Here is a 14,309-nt window from a genome sequence, read left to right as displayed (position 1 = left end):
TGAGTCAAATACCGGGTTCATATACATTAGTATTAAGACATCTCTTTTTATCAGAATTTTTAAAATAGTGAAAATATTTAAGACTGTGAATTGAATGCTGGGTTGGACTGAGACTTACGGAGATGGCCTTGGCTGTTGATAGCAAGGAAATGTTTAATCTGATTTCAGCACCTGAGCCATCAGGTTTCCTCGTGTCTGTCAGAGAAGTCATATGTTCAAGGTGGTAAAATGAAAATATCATGTTATCCCTCCCTAGGATAAGGTTTTGTTCCTTGTGTGTTTCACAAATATTTTTCTTTCCTGTTTTCTTATAAATAATTGTGTTAGGGTAGTCTCATCTCTTTTCTCCTTACCTTCACCACAACAATGAAACAGTATGGCCTGGACAAGGATCTGATGTTAGTCTTTTATATTTAGTATGATTTTAAACCTCAACATTATCTTTTCAAGATTGGAGTTCGCATTTCAGCTTTTTTTGTACAAGAAAAAATTTTGTCCCGGTTGAGGGATTTTAATTTTAATGAAGTACTATGTATGTATTTATTTATTTATTTTACAACTTATTATTATTATTATTTTTTATGGATTGTGCTTTTGGTATTGTAAAGTTATCACTAAACCCAGGGTCACCTGGATTTTATCTCATGTAGTCTTCTAGGAGTTTTATAGTTTCGTATTTTACATTTTGGTCTGTGATCTTTTTGAGTTAATTTTTTGTGAAAGGTATAAAGTCTGTGTCTAGATTCATTTATTTCTTTGCCTGTGAATGTCTAGTTAAAGAATTTTTAAGCATTATCTAATGGGGAAAATTTTTTATATGAAGTGTCTGTTTCTTCCTTCCCTCCCAATGTTTTCTTCCCTGTAATGAGAATCTGTGATTAAAGAGAAGAATTTCAAGGGAGAAACGTAAAACTGCCAGCAGAAGGCCATGCAACTTAGACTAGAGTGTGAGGCCTCCACTTCCCGTCCAGCTGGTTTTTCTTCCTCTGACAACAGTGGGAGTAGGGAGTGGGACGCCTTCCCTGGGCCTGATGTGCCAAACTGTTTCCAACTCCATTGTGGCCATCAGTACGGTTCCCTCACCTCCTGCCTGTTCTTATTTGCCAGTTCATAGGCACCTTGGAATGGGAGCAGTGTTTAGAAAACCATGCGTTTGCGTCAGTATCATAATCCCAAGTCACTTCAAGATTTGGGGGAAAATGAGCAAGGGCAGCTACCACCATGGTAACTGTGAAAAAATCAGTTCTTTGTAGAAGGTGTGACTGAATTGTTACAATTTGGAAAGAACTTGTCACAGTGTGTGATCTGCCCAGAGGCACTCTCCAAAACACCACAAAATCCTCCAGGAATCTTTTCATCCTTTTGAAACTCCAGTTTGCATTTCCAGGAGCCTGACTGACCTGCTGAGCACAGTGTTCTATAAAGGCAGAGTTTGTTTTTTAGTTACTGGTGGTGGCAGGGACACCAGAGTGGCATTACTTTTTGAGAAAGAGATGGGAACTCATTCATAAGAGCAAGATGGGCACAGAGAGCGTTAGGCTGCCCAGGCATGGAGGTGGGCAGTGAGGACAGGGAGGTCTTTGGGGACAAAAGGAATTGCCATGCTATGTTTGCCATGAGAAATAGAAATTGGTCCCTTCAAGATGAGATTTCTTCCCTCTCCTGCTAAGAACTAGGTAATACGGTCTGCTGGGAATAGAGGCACTAGATAAACAGTACTGAGGCTCCATTTGTGCCAGTCACCAGCCTTGGTAGCAATGCCACGGGGAAGATGGCTTTAGTTTCACTTTGCTTGAGGAATTTACAGCCCAGTGTGGTAATGACCCAGTCTAAGGTAGGGAGTGGTGGATTGGATAATCCGAAGTTAGAACTCTTTCCTTACGTCTAGGTGCCCCCTTCTGCATCCACACATAACATCTCCCTTAAACTGATTACTGAGCCTTGAATTTATGTCACGGTATGTTAGCAGACAAGTTGAGAATGACTAAACCTGGCTGAGGAGAAGGCAGTAACTTGGATGGCCTTGTTATGTTATACTTTCCTTAGTCCTCTTCATAAGGTCACCTGTAATATTGTCTACCCTTAAGGATTACTGAGAATATTTTAAAAAAATGTTTATTTATTTTTGAGAGAGAGAGAGAGAGGCAGTGAGAGAGGGAGAGAGAGAATCCTAAGCAGGCTCTGCACTGTCAGCACAGAGCCTGATGTCGGTCTCGAACTCACAAACCATGAGATCATGACCTGAGCCGAAATTAAGAGTCATATGCTTAACCTACTGAGCCTCCCAGGCACTCCTTGTGGGATGATTGAGAGTATTAAATGAAATAATGAGGGTAAAGCACTGGGTAGATGGTCACTAAATAACTATGATGATTATGGCAAAGAATTGTTTTCAGAGGAAACTTAATGGTAGAATTGGTTCAATCTATTCATAGGAATTCTTATTTGTTTTGTTTTTGTTTTTGTTTTTTTTTTTTTTTTTTGCTCACATAAGGAATGATGCAGAAATGAATAGTTTTTAGATTCATTTTGGTAGGTGCCAAATATACCCTCAGACCAAATAAAGTGTTCTTGACAAAACAAGTCATTTTAATGTAAAAGAATTTCAGGAAAAACTAAATAATCTTTAGTCCCTCCTCTAAAGATAAGGGCTTGCAGCACTAGTTTCTACATTACTTAATAAAGTATTAAGTTTTCGAAGTGGGAAAATAATCTGATGAGTGAAGATTTTAAGCGAATTTACTTCACAAGTGTTTGGAGCTGTGGTCAACTTCAAGATTAAACTCCCTGTCATTTGGCCAGGTGTGGATGAACTCATTTGTTGTACTGTATGAAAAGTAAACATTTTGTAGAACTATAAACACCTGTCCTTACCATAGTATCCATCCTCTGGGCCCTTTGTTATGGAAAGGTTTTCTCTGTGTTCTATCCATACAAAACCTATGAAGCTTTAAACAATGTGACTAATAGCAAAGATGATCAGCAGGGCATCTCCTTCTGTGGCTCATTTCTTTCTGGATTGGGCTACTGTATACACGTAACATAATTGTGTTTTGCACATTATTTGCTCCTTATTTGAAACCTGAAGGGGAGTTGTCTAAAAGGAAAGCGAAGGACCTTTAAAGATGAACAATGCAGGCAGATTATTTGCTCACAATCATGTTTGTAGGCTAGCCAAACAGGACTTTGTATTATAGTTAAAAGTGTTTCTGAACTGCTTTTTAGTTTCTCATCACTGTATTCATATGGCTTCTGTTTCTGGAGAGAAAAACCTAATTTTTGTCTTTTTAACAGAATTACCTAATTGCACAGTCATTTTCAACCATACAAAAGCCCACATTAAAAATGAGCCAACAGGAATAATTATGACTCATAGAAGAAGTAAATGATCTGATATGTAGTTGTTGTGTTTTGAGGGATTTAATTTGACATCAACAGAAAAAGGATTTTTCTGAAGAAAAAAACATTTTATCATTTAATCCACAATGTATTTAGCTATAGACAGTTCTTTTTTTTTTACAGTATACAATTTTATTTTTATTTTTTAAATTTACATCCAAGTTAGTTAGCATATAGTGCAACAATGATTTCAGGGTTAGATTCCTTAATGCCCCTTACCCATTTAGCCCATCCTTCCTCCTACAACCCCTCCAGTAACCCTCTGTTCTCCACATTTAAGGGTCTCTTATGTTTTGTCCCCTTCCCTGTTTTTATATTATTTTTGCTTCCCTACCCTTGGGTTATCTCTTCTGTGTCTTTAAGTCCTCATATGAGTGAAGTCATATGATACTTGTCTTTCTCTGACTAATTTCACTTAGCATAATACCTTCTAGTTCCATCCATGTAGTTGCAAATGGTGAGATTTCCTTCTTTTTGATTGCCGAGTAATACTCCATTGTATATGTATATACAACATCTTTATCCATTAATCCATCGGTGGGCATTTGGGCTCTTGCCATACTTTGGCTATTGTTGATAGTGCTGCTATAAACATTGCGGTGCATGTGCCCCTTCAAAACAGCATACCTGTATCCCTTGGATAAATACCTAGTAGTGCAATTGCTGGGTCATAGAGTAGTTCTATTTTTAATTTTTTGAGGAACCTCCACACTGTTTTCCAGAGTGGCTGCACCAGTTTGCATTCCCACCAGCAGTGCAAAAGAGATCCTCTTTCTCTGTATCCTTGTCAACATCTGTTGTTGCCTGAGTTGTTAATGTTAGCCATTCTGACAGGCGTGAAGTGGTATCTCATTGTGGTTTTGATTTGTATTTCCCTGATGATGAGTGATGTTGAGCATTTTTTCATGTGTCGGTCATCTGGATGTCTTCTTTGGAGAAGTGTCTGTTCATGTCTTTTGCTCATTTCTTCACTGGATTATTTGTTTTTTGGGTGTTGAGTTTGATAACTTCTTTATAGATTTTAGATACGAACCATTTATCTGATATGTTGTTTGCAAATATCTTCTCCCATTCTGTCAGTTGCCTTTTAGTTTTGTTGATTGTTTCCTTCACTGTGCAGAAGCTTTTTATTTTGATGAGGTCCCAATAGTTCATTTTTGCTTTTGTTTCCTTTGTCTCCAGAGATGTGTTGAGTAAGAAGTTGCTGCGGCCAGGATCAAAGAGGTTTTTGCCTGCTTTCTTCTCGAGGATTTTGATGGCTTCCTGTCTTGTATTTAAGTCTTTCATCCATTTTTAATTTAATTTTGTGTGTGATGTAAGAAAGTGGTCCAGGTTCATTCTCCTGCATGTCGCTGTCCAGTTTTCCCAGCACCACTTGCTGAAGAGACTGTCTTTATTCCATTGGATATTCTTTCCTGCTTTGTCAAAGATTAGTTGGCCATACATTTGTGGGTCCATTTCTGGGTTCTTTATTCTGTTCCATTGATCTGAGTGTCTGTTTTTGTGCCAGTACCATACTGTCTTGCTGATATTAGCTTTGTAATACAGCTTGAAGTCTGGCTATAGACAGTTCTATTAACAACTCATTTAATGTTTTTCTGATTCATTTGGTGCTTAACAAAGGGATTACTTTAGCTCTTGCATCTCAATTCATTGTTGTATGATTCTTCAATCTCCATTTTCATTGACTGGTGAGATAAAATAATTATCGTAAGAGATTTTGGTGTGTGCATATCAAAACTGGACATCTCCAGGGGGTAAAAAAATAAGGACATGTAGGACTTGAACAGTAGAATAAGTAAACTTTTTGCATGTGTATGCAAGCACCCACATGTGCACATGCACTCATAAATATAGGAAAAAGACCTTTCATCCTTTGAATAGAGAAGAAACACTTTTCTCCCCATATGTTCATGGAACATTTAAAACAGCTGATCCCATGTTTGACCACAAAGAAAATTTTGATATGTCTTTGTATTTCACTTTGAGCAATAATCATGGATTACTTTCATAATGCAAATAGCACCAAAATAAAGACAAAATTTAAAAATGGGTTTGCTGTATTTCTAATGTTTAGAATAATGTTTGGCACATATTAGGCACTCACTAAATGTTGGGTACATAAGTAAACAAATGGATTTTAATAACTTTTGTTGAGTACCTGCTATGTGCCAGGCACTGAACAGCAGGTATTGCCTAATAGTCGTGTGGTCTAAAGCCACTTGAGTTAAATGGATTTTGGTATATCACAGAACAAACAAACCATGTGCCCTAAAACCTAACTAGCAGATAACAAGTGTGCAGTCATTCTTTTAGCCCATAACAGGGGCCATACCTTTTCTCCAGCTGCATTGTAAGGGCTTCTGCTGAATTGGTTTATTTAATACTTTTGTTGTGCAGTACACATTTCCCATACTTCAGGTGATAATTTAAAGAGTGAAGGAGGAGTGATAAGGGCATATGGACTAGGGAAAGCTTTCTGACACCGATCATGCTGACTGCACTAGGTAACTCTGACATCCTTTCCAGCTTTACCAAGAATAATTCTGCTATCTCTAAGCCTACTGGCTCCATGGTTGTTTACTTACGATTATTTTTTACTTGTTATCTGGAAATCGGTTCTTTTTCATTTAAAATATTTTTCATTAAAAATATCTTTCATTTAAAAATACTTCTTTCCTCTTTTCAAAATGTTGGCTCAGTTGAGGGGGTTGAGTTTTTGCTGTAATTGCTGACTTTGTTCATTGTAATAGGCATTCCTTCTGAACTATAGTGCATATTCATTTTCTTAGACATTTTTCAATCAGAGTAAAAGAAGAGCTCATGATTGGATTAGGCTTTTCACTTGTTTCTTATTAGATATTTGATTACAATTTGGAAATGTTTGCTGCCCATAGGCAAAATTACCATCAGTGTTAAAGGTATTACATTTTCCCACTTCATAATGTGTTGTGTATCTTAATTAATAGTAGACAGAATAATAGGGCATGTCTATGTTTTTTCTCCTTTTTGTTTTTTTAAATCTATCAATTATTGAAAGCTTATTATGTGCTGGACACTGAACAAAGCTCTTTAAGCAACTTATTTCTTTTATTCCTCACAACAATCTTATAAACAGGCATGGTGAAGATAAATAACAAAACTAGTAACAGAAATTCTTCCTGGCTCAAAGTCTGTGCTTTTAACCACTGTGCTACACTTTTCCTGTCTCTTCCATGGTCATATTCTGGAACTGGCCTTCTTCTAGAACATCTTCCTTTTAGAAGAAATATTTAAACATTTTAAAAAATGTTTTTAATTATTTTTGAGAGAAAGAGACAGAGTGTGAGTGGGAGAGGGGCAGAGAGAGAGGGAGACACAGAATCTGAAGCAGGTTCCAGTCTCTGAGCTGTCAGCACAGAGCCCAACGTGGGGCTCAAACTCGTGAACCACGAGATCCTGACCTGAGCTGAAGTCGGATGCTTAACCAACTGAGCCCCCCAGGCACCTCAGAAGAAATGTTTAGAAGAAAATTTTCATTACATTTTTTTGAGTAAAATTCAAGTATCCTGATCCTTGGGTCCAGCCCTTAGCTTTTCTATAGCTTCATTTCCACTCTGTTTTTCACCATTGTCAAAATCTTCAATTTCTTGGTCCTGCCACTTCCTCCCAGTTTAGTAAACCCATCTTAGGCTTTCTTTCTTCTCTATGAGCCTCATGTTTGATCATCTAAAATATTCTCCCATAAGGAGGCCTCACTGGCTTAGTTGGTAGAGTATGTGACTCTTTTTATTATTTATTTATTTATTTATTTATTTATTTATTTATTTATTTATTTATTTATTTTAGAGAAAGAGAGAGCATGTGAGTGGGGAGAGGCGCAGAGGGAGAGAGAGAATCTCTCCGTGCTGAACATGGAGCCTGATGTGGGGCTCAATCTCGCGATTGTGAGATCATGACCTGAGCCGAAATCAAGAGTTGGACGCCCAACTGACTGAGTCACCCAGGTGCCCCAGAGTGTGTGACTCTTGATCTCGGGGTTGTGAGTTCTAGCCCCATGTTGGGTGTAGAGATTATTTAAAAATAAAATCTTAAAAAAATGTTCTCCCATAAATACTCCTTTTACTTCTATTCTATTGCTAAACCCACTCTATTATATCCCAACCATGGATTGATGCCTCAATTTGCTTCCTTTGCTTCTATCTTCAGATAAGCCAGTCGATGTTAGAGACAAGTATCAGTAGATCTTGTAATAAACCTTGCAGATTGGTACCACTACACATTTATGGCCTTAAATTCTTGCTAGGTTCTCCTTTCATTCTGTGGCATTGCTGTTTTCAGGTTCTTTCTTCATTGTTTTCAAGAACAGTGCCATGTCGGTACCATTGTCCTTAAGTTGTCACTTCCCTTACTCTTAGCTAGGTTTTCTCTTGCTTCATGAAGCACATTGAGGCCAGTAAGTATTATCTTGCTCAACTTTCCATCCCTTTGCTGCCACTCATCTACATGCATACCATTCTTGACTGTCTTCCACAGGATAAGGGGAACTCCTTCCTATACAAATCCAACTCCTCACCTTGACCACAAGTCCAAGATGGAAGCATTTGTGTTCTGGGCAGGAGGATGGAAGAAAAGATGAAGAAGGGGATCAAGGATTCACACATACTCTTTGAGGAAGTTTCCTGGAATCTCCTCCATGATTCTACTTTTTGTATTACCATGGCCAGAATTCAGCCACAAGCCAAAGGTGACCAAGCTTTAAGGGCAGCTGTGAAATATAACCTTTATTTTTGGTAAATCCATGCTCAGCTAAAATTTTTATTATTACAGAAGCAGCATAGAATGTAAATTAGAGACATTGAACAGTGTCTACCAGTATTCCTTTGCACATGAAAAAAAATTTGAGTTCCCTCTTTTAACATGGAGGGCTTTCCTTTACAGTGTCATTCCAATAGGAACTGTAGGGGGAAAGTAAATTTTTTACTTATATTGCAAATATTTTACAAATATTACCTTTTAATTTTATAATCTTTAATTTTTTTATGCTCTCATCATACAGAGGAGGGAACATGAAGGGGGGAGAAGGGCAGAGGCATAGAGAGGGAATCCCCAGCAGGCTCCATGCTCAGCACAGAGCCCAATGTGGGCTTGATGCGGAACTTGATCCCATGACCCTGGGACCATGACCCAAGCCAAAATCAAGAGTGGGACGCTCAACCGACTGAGCCACCCAGGTACCCCAGGCATTCCATTTTATAAAACTAATTTCTTGTTTCTGGATTTTATATTTTGCTCAAGTAGGCCTTCCTTATCCATATGTTCTCATATTTTCTTTTGGTACTTTTATACTTTTGTTTTTTTTTACTTTAGATCTTCATTATATGTGGCATTTAAATTTTGGTAGTGTGACATAGGGATCCATCTTTATTTTTTCAATTTTTATCTAACTCCAACTCGTTTTAAACTAGCCTTCATTCTCATTCATTTGAAATGCCACATTTATGGTGAACTAAATTTTAATACATACACAAGTCTGTTATGGGCTCCCTATTTCAGTTATATTGAGCTATTACTAAACTCTCAATTTTTGTTACCATGGTTTTGTAGAATTTCTTTATTCTTCACTCTTTTTCTTCTTTTCCTCCCCACTCCTCCTCCTTTCTCTACTCTTACTTTCATTTCACCTAGCTGAGCTTGTAGGACACTCCTATGAGGGTGAGACAAACTGGCACAAGCTTCCATCTCTGTTTTCTTCACTGTAGAATCTTTGTGCCTCTCGTACTCAGCACCTTTGCGTTTCTTTGCTGCCTAATGTCACCTTTCTGGGTCTTGCATTGTGTGAGATGCTGCCATTGGATGGATTGCTGCTTATAGTTGACTTGTTCTTTGTGCTTCATCCTTTTGATCCTTTGTGTGTGTATAAAATCTATTTCTTTTTATGACTATATTTAAACATTTTCCCTAAGTTCTCTGAAGATGTAAAATCAATTGTTGACATCAATACATGTGAATCCACCTCTTTATTTCCTTTTATTTATCTTTTTTGACTGCCTGACTTGTTTCTTCAGGAAGGATGAAATTGTTTTCTGAGTCAATGAGCTGCTGAATCTCAGAATCAGGTAGCACATGAATGTTACATGGTGCTCAGTGGTTTATACGGCCTTGGAAACAATTTGCTACCTAAAGTTCTGGCTGAACTTGTCCTGGATGCAGATAATAAGGGAGTGCTTGTGGGTGGTTCAGTAGGATGAGAAATAGGCACACCTCTCCCTAGAGCTTTATCTCTCTAGACTCTTTGGGCCACTTTTCTGCTATCCACTTTGACTTTCTCTATGGTCATGGCCTGTCTGATCAGTGTTCTTCTTTAACATTTTATTGTCTTGTCTACAGTTTCTTTTCCAGATGAATTTCCTATTCAACTTGTCAGAATCTAATAAAAAAGTCTCAGAATTTTGACTTTGACTGTATTTAATTTACCAACTAATGGGAGGGATATTAACCTTATTGACCATGTTGGATCATCAGAACAGATTCTGATGACAGGACTTGGGACTTTAGTGGTTTTCATGAGTGTGTGTGTATGTGTGTGTACGTGCGTATGTAGGTGTATAGAATGGTGGGTGGGAGATAAACATGGAGGGCTTTCCTTTACAGTGTCATTCCAATAGGAACTGTAGGGGGAAAGTGAATTTACTTGTTTAGTCAGCCATCTTGAATAGAAGCTCTGATTACTTTTATGAGACAGAACAATCTATATTTAAAAAGGAATCAAGGCCAAATAAGCCAATACAGTTTGGTTTACATTAAAATGTTAATCAATGCACATAAAGTCACTGAATGCACACTGAAAGGTTGCCACGGCAACAGTCATTTTCATGAAATGATTTTAGATACTAGATTCTTGAGTGAAGGCATGCCTTATTATTTGCTTTAAGACATCTTTACTGCACTTGCTTTCTCTCTCTCTCTCTCTCTCTCTCTCTCTCATCTCCTTGGAGGTTAGAAAATGGAAAGGGATCTGCACCTGATAGAATTCTTTGAAAGCAACAGAAATAAATTTTACTCATTGGGTAAATATATTTACCCAAAAATATATTTATTGGTAGGATGAAAGGGTGGTTCACAGAGTCGAAGGAAATGTGAAGAGGGGGACTCAGAGGGGTCAGAAGTATAGAGCAACTCTGAGAATCTGGAAAGCAGTAATCACAAAATGGCATCTTCAGGGCAACCAGAAGAATGAGTGAACTCTTACCATTTTCAGTTTTGTGTCACTATGTTCAAGGTTTAAATTCTAGGAAGTTTCTGATCTACCTGGTTTGAAAGAAAAATTTTGTACACACACACGTGTGCGCGTGCACATACACACACATTTTTATAGAGAGGATTGTTGCAGAGAGATGATTCTTCTTTTTTAATTTATTTAAATTCAGGTTAGTTAACATACAGTGTGGTATTGGTTTCAGGAATACAACCCAGTGACTCATCACTTACATATAACACCCAGTGCTCATCCAATGAGTGCCCTTCTTAATGCCCATCACCCATTTAGCCCATCTTCCCACTGACTCCCCTCTAGCAACCCCCAGTTTGTTCTCTGTATTAAAGAATCTGTTATGGTTTGCCTCCCTGTTTTTATCGTATTTTTCTTCCCTTCCCCTATGTTCATCTGTTGTGTTTCTTATATTCCACATATGAGTGAAATCTTTCTCTGCCTGACTTAGTTTGCCTAGCATAATACACTCTAGTTCCATCCACATTTTTGCAAATGACAAGATTTCATTCTTTTTGATTGCCAACTAGTATTCCATTGTGTGTGGAATTCTTCTTTGCCCATTCATCAGTCAATAGACATTTGGGCTCTTTCCATAATTTGGCTCTTGCTGATGGCATTGCAGAGAGATTATTATTTTTTTTTTTTAAGTTTATTTCTTTATTTTGAGAGGGCTGCAGAGAGAGTCCTAAGCAGGCTCTACACTGACAGTGCAGGCTTAGGGGCTAGACTCATGAACCATGAGATCATGACCTGAGCCGAAGTCAGATGCTTAACTGACTAAGCCACCCTTTGCCAGGTGACTTTGTGGTTCTTCTTACCAGAGGTGTAGTATATTTTTCTGTCCTACTGATGTTGGGATGGGCCATGTGATTTCTTTTGGCCAATGAGATATTAGTGAACATGATGACAACAAAGGCTTCAAATATGTTGATGTGTTTTGGCTTGCCCTCCTGTGCTTCTGTGTTGCCATAAACATATCCTAAGTTCTCCCCTAGACCCAGAAGAATGATGACGTGGAGCAGAGCTGCCCCAACCGACTCACATACCCACAGTGTGAGGCTGAGCTGTCTCAGCAGACCTGCAGATTTACGAACATGAGAGTAAATACTTGTAGCATGTTCCTTGGTTTTGGGGTAATCTGCTAAGCAGCATTTTTTTGTGGTAGTATTTAACTGATACATTACTCTTCCAGTGAATGTATTCATTTAAACAAGAGTATTGTGGAGTTCATGCCTTAATCCATTTGCATGTTTATAGAGATTCATGCATGATAGGGAGAAAATGCTAGGCAGAAGCTGTCTTGTGGAATCCCCTTAGTATATACCAGGAGGAAAAAACCTACTAAATAAATATTGGTTTCACACACTTAATGATCACTGTTTTTGTTAGAAAAGTGAAGTGGATTCTGAAAAGCCTTTATAACACAGTATAGTTATCCAGAATTCTTTCCCAGCTAAGTGCATTTTCTTCATAGTTCTAGTATAGGTTAGACTGTGGCTCTGGTTATTATAAACTTGCCAGAACTTTGATGGCTCTTGAAACTCTGTTTAATATGGTATCCAAAAAGAAAAAAAAATGGTATCCAGCAGATTTCTAGGCAGAAGTCTTCCAAGGAGAAAGTCATCAACATATTCCTGGAAGTTGTTCTGTTTATGAGATTGAGTTCAAAACTCTAGTTGTTTTTTTTTTTTTTTTGTCTATAAAAAAATCAGTTTTTATTTTATTAACTCTTATTAAATAAGAGTCTTCTTATTTGTATTGTTGATGGCAGGGTCCCCATCAACCTGGTTCCTGTCCTTTCTCCTTATCCCAGGCTGATTGGACTTATAAATATGCAAAAAAGTAATTTCCATTTCTTCAGCTATTGAGAAAATGGGGTTTGGGGGTGCCTGGGTGGCTTAGCTGAGTGTCTGACTCTTGATTTTGGCTTAGCTCATGATCCCAGGGTTCTGGGGTTGAGCCCCACAGCGGGCTCCATGCTGATCATGGGGCCTACTTAAGATTCCCTCTCTCTCTCTCTCTCTCTCTCTCTCTCTCTCTCTGTCTTTCTCCCTCTCTCTGTCTCTTACTCTCACCCTCTCCCTTCTCTTCCGCTTGTGCTCTCTCTCTCTCTCTAAAAAAGAAAAAAAAAAAAAAAGAAAAGAAAATGGGGTTGATCTTCACAGTGGCAAGCATTGCTTTCACTAATATAAAGTAGCATAGTCCCACCCCAGGAAACCTGGCAGCCTGTGGAAATAGTTCAACTCCACGTGTGTGTGTGTGTGTGTGTGTGTGTGTGTGAACTAACATGGGCAAATGGCCCAGGTCATGCCTTTTGGCATGGTCTCTTACCTGTTGTCCACTGATGGATGACCTGAAGGGTCCTGAAGGAAGCCCATTTCTCTGGGTTTGGGCATCACAGAGTCACTGATTTTGGCCTTCAGTGGGGCCTCAGTGGACCTGGGAGGACTTCAGTTGTACAACTCTTGAACATTCCTGGACCTGGTGCAAATCGTCCTTTATGTCTTATGGCATAGTTTTGTAATTTTCTCTCAAAGTATATCCTCCACATTTCTTGAGTTTATTGATAGTGGTTATTCTTTACATGTAAAGAGTTTTGCTTTTGGAGTTAAATTTTTCATCGCGTTTTTGGGTTTTGCTAATATATAGGAAAGTTAGTAATTTGGATAATTTGTTTCATAACTAGCCCCTCAGTGAATATTCTGATGAGTTATGATTAGTTGATATCCTGAAGCTTTTAAATAGACCCTCATGTGAGAATTCTTTCTCTCTTCTGATAGTTATACTTTTTTTTTATTGCCTTCTCCCTACCCCCATTTGCCAAAATATTCAAGGAACTTTTAAATATAGCTGTAATATTGGATATTTCAGTTTTGATCCTAAAACTTATGTCTATGTTTTAAGGGGCTTGGTTTCTCATTTTCTGTTTTTCGATTCAGGTATATGTATATGTATCTCTGTGTATACTTTACAGATTTTTATTTTTAAGTAATCTCTACACCCAACATGGGCTTGAACCCACAACCCCAAGATCAAGAGTCACAAAGCTCCACTGACTGAATCAGCCAGGTGCCCGAGGCATATGTATAATTTATTAAATGAAGGGAATTGTTCCCTAAGTTTAATGCTCTGTAATGGATTATTAGAACATGAAAATTACCTGGACCATGAAAATGTGTTTTCAAATTATGTCAACTGGGGTATGGAAGAAAATCACATAAATCCTTCTTTAGAAAGAAAGAAAATTATACGAACAGAAATATGATTTTTCACTTTAAGAACAGAAGATCAACTTATCAGTAAAGTACTTGTTAGTTGGATTTTGAAGGTTCAAGAAAAGTATCTAAGACAAATGCATTTCCTTTCATTGAAGTAACTGTTTTGAAGCTCCTGACACCCAAGGAGAAGATAAGAATTTTTCTAGTACTAAAAAATCTGTTCCTTTCCTGTAGCACATAATAAACCCATTGTTTAATTTGCTGTCTCTAACACTTCTGAAATATTATTTAAACAAATTGTATTATTTTAATAGTGGTTTTTATTAAAGAGAATAATGAATGTCTCAAATGTTGTTTGTTGTAAATGATTCACAGTAAACTTCTAGGATCTTCTTTAAAGACTGGTTGTAAGCAACATTTATATAAAAATACGCACCCGA

At 37.8% G+C, this 14,309-nt stretch overlaps 1 protein-coding gene across 4 annotated transcripts in view; it reads left to right on the top strand.

Annotated features, from left to right (window-relative positions):
• The window catches only part of APTX (aprataxin), a 75,233-nt gene that overhangs the window by 55,439 nt on the left and 5,485 nt on the right, over positions 1-14,309 (top strand). The window contains exon 9 of one of the 4 annotated variants that reach the window (XR_006210821.1): positions 7,915-8,125. The exons of 1 other annotated variant lie outside the window; for it this stretch is intronic. The gene's annotated coding sequence lies outside the window, so the exon portion shown is untranslated. Of the gene's footprint in view, positions 1-7,227; positions 7,244-7,914; positions 8,492-14,309 lie in introns of those variants that run through there. 2 more of the 4 variants (XM_007076585.2, XM_042965197.1) reach the window with 2 other exon arrangements.

This window comes from Panthera tigris, chromosome D4, assembly GCF_018350195.1.
Source record: "Panthera tigris isolate Pti1 chromosome D4, P.tigris_Pti1_mat1.1, whole genome shotgun sequence".
Taxonomy (NCBI): domain Eukaryota; kingdom Metazoa; phylum Chordata; class Mammalia; order Carnivora; family Felidae; genus Panthera; species Panthera tigris.
The sequence above is the reverse complement of the archived record's forward strand: the minus strand, read 5'-3'. Positions and strand labels throughout refer to the sequence as shown.